Genomic DNA, 14,599 nt, shown 5'->3' on the forward strand with positions numbered 1-14,599 from the left:
AGAAAATACCATGAGATGTCACTTCTGAGCTTATGAAAGTCTCTGTGCCTTCTGTCTTGGACACTTTCTCTCTTTTGGATCACTTGTTCCCAGGGGAAGCCATATGGAACATCCCTACGGCAAGGCCCTCTTGGCAAGGATCTGAGGTCTCCAGAGGAAAGTCAGTGAGGAGCTGAGGCCTTTAGCCAACAGCTTTGTGAACGAGCCCTCTTGGAAGTGGATCAGTCCTCCAGGCTCAGTGAAGTCTTAGATGACTGCATTCCTTGTTGACAGCTTGATTACAACCTCACGAGACCCCGGACTGAACTCTAACAATTTTATTGAGATAGAGTTGATGTATACTAAACTACGTATTTAAAGTGTGCAGTCTCAGTAAATTTTGATGTACATATACTGACACGCTCATGAAATTATCTCCGCAATCAACACAATGCATATATCTATTTATCCTCTGTTTCCTCGGATCCCTTTCAAAGTCATCCACCTGATGTCCTCAGGTCATTGTGGCCTTGACTCCATACTTGTTAAGCACAATAAGACAAGATAAAGAAATAAAGAACAGAAAAAAGGAAAAGATGAATATAGGCCAAGTTCACTTATGAAAATAGTTTTCAGAAGTCCTTAAAATACGTTGACTGAACCCAACATTGCTATTTTAAATAAATACATCAAGAGTAAGTATGTTTTATCTCAAAGGATAGGATATTTATCAGAGCTTATCAGACTGTACAGGTTAAATATGTGAAGTTTATTATATGCCAACTATATCTCAATAAAGCTGTTAAAAGTAAAAATCTTAGGAGCCAACTTGATTATTTATATTTATAGGACTCTACACCCAACAATGGCAGAAATTAAGTATTCTTTCCAGTACATATGGAACATTCATCCGGATAGAGCATATGCTGGGCCCCAAACCAAGTCTGAAAAAATTTTAAATGATTTAAATCATACAAAATATGTTCTCTGAACATAGGAGTTAAGATAGAAATGTGTAACAAAAATAACTGTAACATCTCTCCTCCAGTGTCTGAGATTAAACACATTTCTGAATCAAACATGGGACAAAGAAGAAATCAAATGGTATTCGGTCAACTGGATATCCTTACAGGAAAAAAAATGAACTTCAACCTTTATCTTGAACCATATGCAAAAAATGAGCTACAGGTAGATTTCAGACATAAATATAAAGCCTAACTCTAAAACTTCTGGAAGAAAACATCAGAGAAAATCTTTGAGACCTTGGGTCAGACAAAGGTGTCAACAGCACAGAGTATAAAAGTAAAAATCGAACTGGGGTTTACAAAGATGAAAAAGTTTGCTCTTCAAAAGACTGCGTTGAGAAAATAGCCGACGGGGCACCTGGGTGGCTTGGTTAAGCCTCCGACTTCGGCTCAGGTCACGATCTCATGATTTGTGAGCCTCATGTCGGGCTCTGTGCTGACAGCTCAGAGCCTGGAGCCTGCTTCGGATTCTGTGTCTCCTTTTCTGTCTGCCCCTCCCTTGCTCATGCTCTGTCTCTCAACAGTAAATGTTAAAAAGAAAAGAAGAGGTGAGTACAAAATGGAAGAAAATATTCATAATACATGTGTCAAATTCATATCCAGAATATACAAAGAATTCAATGACCTAACAATTCTGTTCCTAGTAAAAACACCACATGAAGGCTTGTATGTGAATGTTCCTACCCAGTTTTATTCATAGTAGCCAAAAATTTGGGATAACCCAAAAGTATTCATCATACAGCAAGTAATGGATAGCCAAATTGTGTTGTATTCATACAATGGAATAGTACTTCTCCACTAAAACAGAATGAGCCACTCATATAACACGAACGTATCCCAAAAACATGCTGGGCAAAGGCAGGGGCACGCACAGAAGAGCACATACTCTGTATGTTGATTTATAGGCAATACCAGGCAAGCGAAGATAATCTGTAGGGCAAGAAAGCAAATCACATGGTGCCTGAGGCTAGTGGTCCCCGTGTTGTGTGTGGGGACGGGGTTGGGGGATGATGACCACAATAGGATGTGAACTGCTTTAGGGTGATGGAGATGTTCTGTGTTTCCACTAGGGTGGCGGTTCATAGGCATGTACACTTGTCAAAACTTACTTTTAAGTGTGCATGTAAAAATGGATAGACCTTAATCATAAATTGCACATCAATAAAGTTGATCTTTGTAACCCCCAAAAAGAAGATCTTGGCAAATCAGGGTGCAAAGCCATCTTGCCACGCTCTGTGAAAGTTATATATGAAATCCCTCTAGCAAACACTGTACTTAATGGAAAAACATGTGCATTTCTGTGGAGTCAGGAACATGAAAGGGACATCTATAAGCACCGTGACAGTGTAATCTAGTTCCATTATAAGGAAAGAAAAAAAAAAAGTAAGATCAGAAGGGAAGAGATAAAACGGATTCTCTGTAGGTAATCTTATTTACTAGAAAAGCCAACAGAATTCCACAGGTAAGGGCTTTTAGAGCTATTGAGAGTTAAGCAGTTTTTCTAGTTAGAAGACCTGTAACATTTCTCTGTACCAGCCATGTTCAGCTGGAAACAAAATTTGGAAAAGTGAAAGACGACATTCACAAAAGCAGCCCAAAACTCCCAAGATACCTACAAATTACTAAGAGAGGACGGAAGACTCGAGGGGCTTCAGTGAGAAAGTCACAGCTTAAAACCATTTGAGGACACTTTCTGAAGACTTATCTTTATGACCTCTGAGCAGGGAAGGATTTCGACATGCGACACATGAGTAAACTATGAAAGAAGCAAAGCTACATTTGACTACCTTACAATCAAGAAATGCTATTCAAAGTTTCCTTAACAGAATGAAACAAAGTGGAAGAAGGTAAATGGATAAAGAAGATGGGGGGGTGGGGGAGGGTCAGAAACATGAAAGGGATATGACAGAATGGAATTATTATTCATTCCCGCCATTTGCAACAACATGGATGGACCTTGAGGGCGTTATGTTAAGTGAAATACATCCGAGAAAAGACAGGTACCGTATGGTACCACGTATATGTGGAATCCATAAAAGATGAACTTGTAGAAACAGCGTACCATGGTGGTTGCCAGGCACGGGGGTGGGCGGTGCAGGTGGTGGTAGTGGTGGGTGGGTTGGGGAGATGTTACAGGTTGCAAACTTTTGCGACAAGTAGATGAGTAAGGGCTCTGTAGATTGAATATCCAGCACGGTGATTAGAGTCAACAGTACTATATTATACACTTAAAAATGGCTAAGTGACTAGATCTTTTGTTTTGGGAGAGAGAGCGCGAGTGTGAACCTGAGCGGTAGAGGGACAGAGAGAATCTTAAGCACCTGCCCGCCCAGTGCGGAGCCCAACGCAGAGCTCAATCTTATGACCCTGAGATGAAGACTTGAGCCGAAACCAAGAGTCGGACGCTTACCGGACTGAGTCAGGCAGGCGCCCCACTGAGTGACCAGATCTTAAATGTTGTCACCACAGAAAAGAAAATGATAATTAATGGGTTGTGATAGAGGTGTCAGCTAACATTGTGGTGCTAATCGTATTGAAATACATAAACGTATCAACACATTGCACACCTTAAACTCACACGATGTTATGTATGTCCATTATTCCTCGAAAACAAACATCCTTACCCTCGCAGCGTGCCAGACGCTTTTTCTGGGTGCTTTGTGAATACCAGCTGACTCGATTCTGACTTTTCCCCACGTGGTTGGTACAGATGGGGAAACTGAGGCACGGGGAGATTAAATGATGGGTTTGAGGCTGTGCTGTGCTCCATTTTTGGAGAACCAGTGGCCAACACGTGTAGTTTATTGAACTGGGCTCCAGCGTTCATGACAGAGGGTTCTAGGGCTCCTGTTTTTGTGCTGTGAGCTTGGAGCAAGCATATCATCCCCTGCAACATTAACTTTTTATTTTATTTTTATTTATTTTTAAATGTTTATTTTTGAGAGAGAGACCGAGTGTGAGCAGGGGAGGGGCAGAGAGAGAGGGAGGCAGAATCCGAAGCGGGCTCCAGGCTCTGACCTGTCAGCACAGAGCCCGACACAGGGTCAAACCCACAAACCGTGAGATCATCCAGGTGCCCCATCAATGTTATCTTTAAAATGGAGACTTCTAGCTGTTACTGCTTTATTATTTTTTAAAGAAGACATCTCTACACCAAATGTGGGGCCAGAACTCAAAACCCTGAGATCAAGAGTTGCACACTCTACTGGCTGAGCCAGCCTGGCATGCCAGGTTGTAGCCACTTTAAAAGATTTTAATGTTTGGGGCACCTAGTGGCTCAGTTGGCTAAGCATCCAACTTCGGGCTCAGGTGGTGATCTCGTGGTTTGTGAGTTTGAGCCTTGCGTCGGGCTCTGTGCTGACAGCTCAGAGCCTGTAGCCTGGTTTAGATTCTGTGTCTCCCCTTCTCTGACCCTCCCCCGTTCATGCTGTCTCTCTCTGTCTCAAAAACATAAAAAAAAAATTTTTTTTTAAAGATTTTAATGGTTGATTGTGCCTGAAAGTGGTTTAGCACAAGCCCTGATTTCCAGATTTTTTGGCTAAGCTCCCATTGTGTCACTTAATCATCCCAGTGGGGATCAGAGGCTCTATTTCTGAAGGATGAGAGGCATTATGTCATAGGTAACCAGGGGAAGATTTGGAATTCAAAGGCAGAATTAGGGGGCGGTGGGAAGCCTGGGTGGCTCAATCGGCTGAGCATCCGACTTTGGCTCAGGTCATGATCTCACGATTCATGAGTTCAAACCCTGTGTTAGGCTCTTTGCTGTCAGGGCAGAGCCAGCTTAGGACCTCTATCCTCTGTGCTCTCTGACCCCCCCCCCCCCAATAAACATTAAAAAAACAACAGTGAACTGGGTTTCCCTCTGATTGGTTTTGTCCTCCGATAGCCTCACCTCCAGATAACCTCACCTCCACCATTCTTCTCAGCTGACTCCGTCACACATTATCTTTCAGTTCACATCCCTCTGGCTTACCTTTAGGAGGGACCCCTGGGTCTGACATCCTGAGATCTAGATGGGTTTCCATGCTCTGCTCCTGTGACAAGAGCTGGCAAATGAGGCATCTCGACTTAAATACCTCCCTCGACAGCCACACCCTGGTCCCACCCCTCCACCTCTTAATATCTTTCCCTCTCCATCCATTAATCTGATCCCTGGGTCCTTGAGCCCCCCAGTCCTGTGCCATCTGTCTGATGTGGCGTCCACACCCCAGCAGCAGCATCACCCGAGAGCTTACTAAGCAGAATCAATACATAGTGGTGCAAGGGTACGAACTTCCAGCTATAAGACTAGCAGGTTCTGGCAATGCACAGCATGGTGATGAGAACTCCTAATACTGTATTATAGACTTGGTGCCGAGGGGGTGGATCTTACGGGTTCGCACCACAAAAGAAATGTAGGTGATGTGATGGGACGGACGTCTCAAATGCCACTCCGGCCGTGGTCGCGTTGAAACTAGTCGTACACTTGAAACGTCCTCATGCTATGTGTCCATCACATCTCTGGGGAACTAGAAGAAAATGCAGATTCTGCCAAACTGGAGCCTGAGTCTGCATTTCACAGAGGAACCGGGCTGTGCCGTAGATCAGTGTCTCTGAGGGTCGCCTGGAGCATTTGCTAAAACAGGGGTTGCTGGGACCAGCACCCAGTGTTTCTGGTTCAACAAGGCTGGACTGGGGCTTGAGGATTATCGTACCTCACGAGTTCCCAGGCGACGGTACCTCCGTGATGGGGTCTGGGAGGGTGTCTCTGGTTGCTTGGGGAGCACTTAGGCGTTCTTTAGTGGTTAGTCTGTGCCTGACATCCTTCTAAGCACCTGCATATCCTAGTTAATTTAATCTGCTTCTCTCATTTTACAGATGAGGAAACAGACAAAAGGCAAGGTTAATCGACCTGGCCAATGTCCGGTAACCAGTAAGTGTCAGAGGCAGTATTTTGACCAGCGAGGTGCTATTGCCCCTAAGTCCAGTTGGGGGAGCCAGAGGGCCCGCAAGTGAGCAAAGAAAACCCCCGACTTCATGGGATCATTGCGTAGAAAGAAACAAACATACTGAAAGAAAGGGGCTAAATGAAGATACTTTAGAAACAGTACTTCTAGTAACCCTACATCTTGTAACTAGATTTCTGCCTGCCTGTTGTCTTGGGTTTTGTATTCTGGACCGGAAAGCATCCAGCCAACTTTCCTATCATTTCAGCAGTTAAAAAAAAAAAAAAAAAAAAAAAATCCGCCTAATGAGACATGATGATCGGATAATGAGAAATAATCACATCATCATCATCCGATAATCAGCATCATCTCTGATGAACTGGAGTAACAAATAATGTACCCGAGAGGCAATGAATACATCTTCAGGGGTGAACCAACACACCAACAATTTATAAGCCATAGTTTCATCTCGTAGTGTCAGAAACCACTTTGAAAAGGGCCTCCGTTCTGCTTTCTTTTTATGGATTTGCCTATTAGGGATATTTCACATAATGGGATCATACGCTACGTGACCTCTTGCGTCTTAGTATTCACTGAGCATGTTGTTTTCAGAACCCTTGTATCTGTGGCTGAATTAGACTCCAGTGCATGGATATACCATAATTGGCTTATTCATCTGTTGATGGATGGATGCGCTGGCAGCAGAGAGAATGGAGAGTAAGTGTGTAATGAGCACAGGGATTATTTGGGGGTTAATGAAAGCGTTTCGAAGCTAGATACAGGTGGTGGTTGTACGACATCGTGTGTGTACTAAATACTGCTGAGTTGGTGACTTTAAAATGGTTAATTTTGGGGCGCCTGGGTGGCGCAGTCGGTTAAGCGTCCGACTTCAGCCAGGTCACGATCTCGCGGTCCGGGAGTTCGAGCCCCGCGTCAGGCTCTGGGCTGATGGCTCAGAGCCTGGAGCCTGTTTCTGATTCTGTGTCTCCCTCTCTCTCTGCCCCTCCCCCATTCATGCTCTGTCTCTCTCTGTCCCAAAAATAAATAAAAACGTTGAAAAAAAATTAAAAAAAATAAAATAAAATAAAATAAAATGGTTAATTTTGGGGGCGCTTGGCTGGTCCAGTCAGTGGAGCGTGCAACTCGTGATCTTGGGGTCGTGAGTTTGAGCCCTACGTTGGGGGTACAGATTGCTTTTAAAAAAATCTTAAAAATAAAATAGTTGGGGCACCCGGGTGGCTCAGTCAGTTAAGTGTCTGACTCTTGATTTTGGCTCAGGTCATGAAATCTTCATCGTGGGATTGATGTGTCCCACTTGGCATGAAAACAGAATTTTCTTGGGATTCTCTCTCTTTCCCTCTCTCTCTGCCCCTTTCCGCATGTTCTCTCTCTCTCTCTCTCTCTAAATAAACTTTAAAAATGAAATAAAATGGTTAATTTTATGTTAAGTGCATTTCACCTCAATACAAAACAAAAAAGCCACTAAGAAAGTCACATAAAGTCCACTTGTCAGAGGTACAACGGCATGCATTCCCTCAAGCTGTTACCATCAGTCTAGTCACAGGGGCTAAAGCCATAGCTTGCTTGTTTCTGTCCTTGGGTACAATTTTTACCCTTTCTTGGGAAAGGGCCAACTGCTATATGTTGACCTCGGGAGGACCCAAATGCTATAGAAAACTTTTTTAAAGACATTTTTATTTATTAATGTATTTACTAATTTTTTTTAATGTTTACTTTTGAGAGAGAGAGAGACAGAGTGCAAGTGGGGGAGGGGCAGAGAGGGAGACACAGAATCTGAAACAGGCTCCAGGCCCCAAGCTGTCAGCACAGGGCCTGACGTGGGGCTTGAACTCACGAACCGAACTGTGAGATCATGACCTGAGCTGAAGTCGGATTATCAATGAACTGAGCCACGCAGGTGCCCCTGTTTTTTGTTTTTTTGTTTTTTTTTTTTTAAGAAAGGGGGCGCCTGCCTGGCTCAGTGGGAAGAGCGTGCAGCTCTTGATCTCGGGGTCATCAGTTTAAGTCCCAAGCTGGGTGTAGAAATTACTTAAAAAAATGTTTAAAAAAAAAAAGGAAAGATAATCTTTACATTCCAAATCTTTATTGAGGTAGCTCATACCTTTTTAGGGGTTTCACTACACTTTATGTTTTCTTTATTTTACTTCATATTTAAAATTTTATTGTATTTTATATTTTATTTTGTTTTTATTTTAAATTTAATTTTATATTTTATATACTCATATATATATATGTATATATTTTAAGTTTACTTATTTTGAGAGACACACAGAGTATGAGGGAGGGGCAGAGAGAGGGGGGAGAGAGCGAGAATCCCAATCAGGCTCAGCACTGTCAGCACCAAGCCCGATGCAGGGCTCGAACTCACGAACTGTGAGATCACGACCTGAGCTGAAATCAAGAGTCGGACGCTTAGCTGACTGAGCCACCCAGGCGACCCTTGTCTTTTATATTTTTTATTTATTTTTTTAGAGAGACAGAGCACAAGAGGGGGAGGGGCAGAGAGAGAGGGAGACACAGAATCTGAAGCAGGCTCCAGGCTCTGAGCTGTCAGCACAGAGCCCGATGCAGGGCTTGAACCCATGAGCTGTGAGACCATGACCCAAGCCTAAGTGAGGTGCTTAACCAACTGAGCCACCCAGGTGCCCCTACAAGTTTGTTGTTTTACTTTTATACTTTATCCATTTAATTTTGTATCTTATTGTATATTTTATATTTTATTTATTTACTTCGGCTGGGTACAGTGTACTCTATTAACAGCACGCGACCGGGTAGCTCTCCCTACGACTCTCCCTATGACTCTCCCCTGCTCCAGGGCATCTGGGACGGACAATATCAAGGATGGGAGATTCTCTGTGTTCGGTGACTGAATTGGGGCAGCTGAGGGCCTCTCTCTTCCTTTTGAGCTCTTGCTGGGGCTGGAGGTCCAGGGCTTTTGTGCCTTGGAGGCCACACTGCAGCCAGATTTACTATCGTCCCAGGAAATGAGCCTAATGTGGTGCCAGAACTGGCAACAGAGGTGGAAGACCAGGTGTCCCTACTGAAGACGCAGGAGACACCCTGCTCTGTGCTGCCCAGGATGCCCCTTAGGGGGCCCTCTGATGCTGACTGCACCACCCTGTTGATGTCACCATACTGAACGGCTTCAGAAGGACCCACGCTGGCTGTGGGGACACAGAAGGTCATGAGCGAGCTTCCCATTCAGCCCAGGGATGAGTCTGCCAACAGCCTTGACAGTCCCTGCGGAATCAGGGATGTTATTCTGGGCAGCCCCTCCCTCATTATGCCCCAGCTTCCCAGAGGGGCTGTCCGTGGTCTTCTGGCTGGCTGCGATGGCAGGGACTGTGGTCGTGAGTCCTTCCACGATGCCACAGTTGTCATGGATGACCTTGGCCTGGAGGGGCCAAGTAGTTGGTGGTAAGGGAGGCCTTGCTGACGGCCTTCAGGGAGCTGTCCTCATTCTCATGGTTCGCACCCATTGCAAAGCATGAGGCGCGTCGGCAAATCGGGCAGAGATAACGACCCTCTTAGTTCCACTCTTCAAGTGAGCCCCAGCCTTCTCCAGGGCAGTGAGGACACTGGCTGACTCCACGACTTACTCAGCACAGGGTTCACCCCATGTGATACTCTTGATCCTGGAAGACGGACATGGGCTTTCCGTTGATGACAAGGCTTGACTGTGCCACTGAGCTTGCCTTGGGTGGGGTCATTGCAACACGTGGACCATGTAGTTGAGGTCAGTGAAGGGGTCATTGATGGCGACAATATCCACCTTACCAGAGTTAAAAGCAGACCTGGTGACCAGACGCCCAATACGCTCAAATCCATTTACTCTGACCTTCACCGTTGTGTGGAAGTCACACATCTCAGAGACGCCGCTGGCACCACACAAGATTTGGCTGCCTGTCACCTGGGAGGAGCAGAGGGTCTAAACTTTTAAAATTAAATGGTTTCAGAAATTCCACCTGAGTCTGAAAAAGCATACCTCAGGGATAAGTCTTCAGCTTCAGGGAGAGACAGGAAGACATTAATGAATTTGAGTTAGTAGTGTTTTTCAACCACGGCTGCTGTATATTGTCATCCTAGGCTAGAGTTTTTAAAAATGCCCGGGGCTCCACTCCAGGGTCAGGTCAATCAACTCAAATCTCTGCAGGTGGGGCCTCAGCATAAGGATTTGCATGCAATCCTCAAGTGGTTCCTGAGCACTGGTAGGGTTGGAAATTGTTTAGCTCAGTCTCCACCTGGGAGAGGAGGATTCTACTGCCATCTAGTGGGTTAGAGGCTAAGGATTGATGCTAAACATCTCACATTGCACACAACAACAAAGCCCCACAACAAAGAATCACCAGTCTCCAAAGGTAAAGGTCAGTAGCAACAAGGTTGAGAAACTCTGCCTTAGACTGTATCAACCACCGTACTTCCTTGGTGAGGCTCTCTACCCCTATCTTATTACTTCTTTCTACAGACTGAACCCTGTAATTTTCGTCCATCGCATAGTCACATGGCTTCTCTCACTTCATCCAAATCTCTGCTAAGATGTCACCTCCTCGAAATAAAAATAAGCGGGGCCCCTGGGTGGCTCAGTCGGTTGAGCGTCTGACTTCAGCTCAGGTCATGATCTCGCAGTTCGTGAGTTAGAGCCCTGCATCGGGCTCTGTGCTGACAGCTCAGAGCCTGGAGCCTGCTTTGGATTCTGTGTCTCCCTCTCTCTCTGCCCCTCCCCTGTTCATGCTCTGTCTCTCTCTGTCTCAAAAATAAACATTTAAAAAAAAGAAAAAAGAAAGAAAAATAAGCACAACACCCCCTCCATCCCCAAATCAAAACAAGTAAATGCTGTCCCTAAGCATCCTATCTTAGAAAGCACCCATCAGTCTTCATTCCTTTGTACTGTCTTATTTTTCTTTAGCATATTTATTATTTCTTGACGCTAAATTTTTAAGTTTTTAAAATGTTTATCTATTTGAAAGAGGGAGACAGAGCATGAGCGGGGGAGGGGCAGAGAGAGAGGGAGACACAGAATCCAAAGCAGGCTCCAGGCTCTGAGCTGTCAGCACAGAGCCCTACGCGGGGCTCGAACTCACAGACCATGAGATCATGACCTGAGCCGAGGTCAGTGCTTAAGGGACTGAGCCACTCAGGTGCCCCTTGACGTTAAATTTTATATCTCTTCATTGCCTGGCTCATTTACTGGACTGTAGTATCTTTGAAACCAGGGTCTTTTTTGTTCCTCATTGAATTCACCCATTTATTCAATGTATATTAATTGGCTGACTCTACGAGTTACTGCTGTAGACACCAGAGACACAGAACACACAGACAAACCCACATGAGTTTATAGTTGAAGGAGATTGCATCACATTTATGGGGGAATGCATCTAAAGTACTGGAATGTTCTAAGCTAATTCAAGTAGTCAATTAACTCATCCATGCACTTTTGAGTAATTGATTTATCTCCTTAGGTCAAGTATCTCGAAGAGCCATCATCCTCATGGAGGCTCCCCTGCCCCGGAGGGGCACTCTACTGGTAAGTTAATAAACAAGCAGAAATTTGGAGCACCTGGGTGGCTCAGTTGGTTCAGCATCTGACTCTTGATCTCAGCTCAGGTCTTGATTTCAGGGCCTTGAGTTCAAGGCCCATGTTGGGCTCCATGGGAGCCTACTAAAAACAAACATACAGAAATTCATATTTTTAATGTTTATTTTATTTTTGAGAGAGAGAGCGCGAGGGGTGGGGGGGCGGGCAGAGAGAGAGAAAGGGAGACACAGAATCCGAAGTAGGCTCCAGGCTCTGAGCTGTCAGCACAGAGCCTGGCGTGGGGCTCAAACTCATGAACCATGGGATCATGATCTGAGCCAAAATCGGGAGTCAGATGCTCAATCAACTGAGCCACCCAGGCACCCTAAGAGAAGGATATATCCTGATGCATGTTCTAGGTTCTAATCTTCCCCAAATAATTGGTACCCAAAAGACCACTTAAGATGACTCTGTTAGGAAAGTCTCGCCCAACTCATTTCTAGGGTGACGTAAAGGCTGCTGGTTTTGGGTGGACCCAGAGTAAGACTAGGTCCTGCAGTCTGTCCAGGCTGGTGGTACAGGGTCCTTGCTCCTGTTCCAGCAGGTCCAGCCATGTGTAGTGGTATCTGTGGTAGTGACGACACTCCAAGGAATGTTTGGCAAGCATCGGTTACAGAATGTTCACAGAGGGATTCTAGGGTTCTGGAGCATGGCCATCCCTTCTGCGGCAGAACCCCTCACTCCTGGGATGAATCGCGGCTGAACCCTAGTCAATCCTGAACGCCTCTGAATGTGAGACATCAAGGGGCCACACAGCCAGAAATGCCCATCATGCTTTTGGTGCGGTTAGACCCTTGGCAGATCGGGTCCTGTATTGGATGGTGTGGCAGCCATTACTTGTACCTTGGAAGAGGCACGTTGAGGAATCGAGCGGAGAAGGTCCAGAACACCCAGGTAAGTTACACAAGAAGAATTGGCATCAGGTCCTGGTGTTTCAAACCCAGTTACATTGGTGCCTCTTCTTGACCTCACACTATGGTCTCATGGGGTTTCCTATGAGCAGCTGAGAGAGGACGAAACTCCAGCCTGGCTCACAGGTGGGTCACGTGCCCCCATGGATGTCCACTGACACCTCAGCACTTCTCAGAGGTGGCCCTGTGGTCGTGGTGATAGGGAATTAGCCCAGCGGCCAGAGCTGCGAGAGGTGCCCACGGCTTCCCACTTTGTATGGACAGAGACGTGGCCTGAGATCGGGTTAGATATGCACTTGTGGGAAGTGGAACGTGGACCAGCTTATTGGTCAGGGAAGGGAAGAAGGCTGAAAGATGGAAGTCTAAGTGGTCTGTGGACAAGGTAGGTCAATGACCTATGAAGAGACACACAACACATGTAGAACGTTGTGTCTCGTGTTAATGACCTCCAGGGAGCACTCATCAGTGAGAAGTCCCTCAACAACCAGGTAGAGAGGATGCTCTACCTAGTGGGTATGTTGGAGTCTCCTTCCTCAGACCTGTGTTTGATAATGAGCCCTGATAACGGGATCTTACAAAACACCACCTCAGACTGGGGGATTCATTTTGTGCTGAAATGGTTCATCAGTAAATGCATGACTATGGAAACCACTGTTGATGTCGTATGTTGCATTATATACAGAGCGAGCTGCCACAATGGGGTGATGGAATGGCCTGGAAACAGCTCTGCTCAGGTGCCAGCTGAGGGATAACAGCCTGTGGGGGTGGGGTGCTGTCCTGTTTAATATGCATTTAATATGCATTAAACTAACAACAGTCAGTATAAGGTGCCGTGTCCCTATCAGAATGCACAAGTCTAGCCATCAAGGGGTGAAAAGAAGAGTCGGCTTTTGTCACTCCCACTTCTAGGGACTCACTTGGAGAATTTGTACTTCCTGACTCCCCAACCTTAGGACCTGTTGGATGAGGTGTCTTCATTTTCAGAAGGGCAACACTTTCATCAGGAATCAGAAACCAGTCCCTGCCTGGTTACTTTGGGCTTTCTGTGCTGATTAACCAGTGGGCAGAGAAATGAGTTAGTTCACAGGCATGGATAGCCCACCATGATGACTACCAGACCAGGGACTAGGGTCACTGCTACATAATGAGGTCACAAACACATGTGTCTGGGACCCAGAGGTGTGCCCTACAGTCATGGGTGAAAGGAACTTGCAACCCAATAAAAGCAAAGTCACTGAGATAACCCTCAGGGACGGTGAAAGACTCATGTGATCAGAGATTTTCAATACCCACATCAAACTTCATCAATAATTCCGAGGATACAGATAATTGCAAGACACAGGCAAACACGGGGAAAGTCTGAGGCAGCCAACACAGCCGATCAGGCCCTTCCTTGTTATATCAGAATGACACTTGGCCCTGAATTAAGATTCGAAGTCTTTATTTAAATGATGTATATTGGGGCCTCATGTACACAAAGGTGTTTGTTCCTTTGATCAATGAGTTTCTCTCCCCCCACATACACTCTGAGTAAATAGCAGACATGTTTTCCAATGGCCCCCACCCTGTAAACCCATAAATCCCAGGTTTGTTTACTATAAGCCAGCTAGAAAGACCAGGTATATCCTATTAAAAGTATTTCATAGATAAGGAGTCTAGTTTGGTTTCCTCTAATACCTCGGGGAGGAGGTCTGATTAGCATGTTCATAAGTCAGGATAGGAAGAGTGGATTACAGACCAGCTGCTAATGCCTTCCTAGCAGCCCACGATTCAGACCTCTTAGAAACGAAGTCCCCAGTTGCCCTACTGGACAAATGACTTAGACAAGATATGGTGCTGACCCACCACAGGAATCCAGAAGGTGTCGGGCAGAAGGAGAGATGAGTAATAGAAGTGGTCTTGGGTCCGAGGTACAGTGGGGACTATGGCTGGTTCCACTGTCATACTGAAGTCAGAATTTTGTAGATGGTGGCAGGATCCTTGAAGACTCAACCACTGGGTGGACTCCGTGTGGAAGTGAGTATATCTGAGAAGGTGCAAGGGTTGTGCCTTGGCAGAAGTCAACCTCCTATCTCTTTGGTGCACCTCTAAAGTCAGTCTGGGCTTCAATGGTCTCGTACAAACACAGACTCCCCTTATTCTGCCATAGTCTTGTCTCAGCCA

General features: G+C 45.6%; 1 pseudogene; it reads right to left on the reverse strand.

Annotated features, from left to right (window-relative positions):
- Nucleotides 1-79: 79 nt before the first annotated feature.
- LOC122495229 lies at nucleotides 80-9,815 on the reverse strand (annotated as a pseudogene).
- Nucleotides 9,816-14,599: the final 4,784 nt, after the last annotated feature.

The sequence above is a fragment of the Prionailurus bengalensis genome, chromosome E2 (genome assembly GCF_016509475.1).
Source record: "Prionailurus bengalensis isolate Pbe53 chromosome E2, Fcat_Pben_1.1_paternal_pri, whole genome shotgun sequence".
NCBI classification, from domain to species: domain Eukaryota; kingdom Metazoa; phylum Chordata; class Mammalia; order Carnivora; family Felidae; genus Prionailurus; species Prionailurus bengalensis.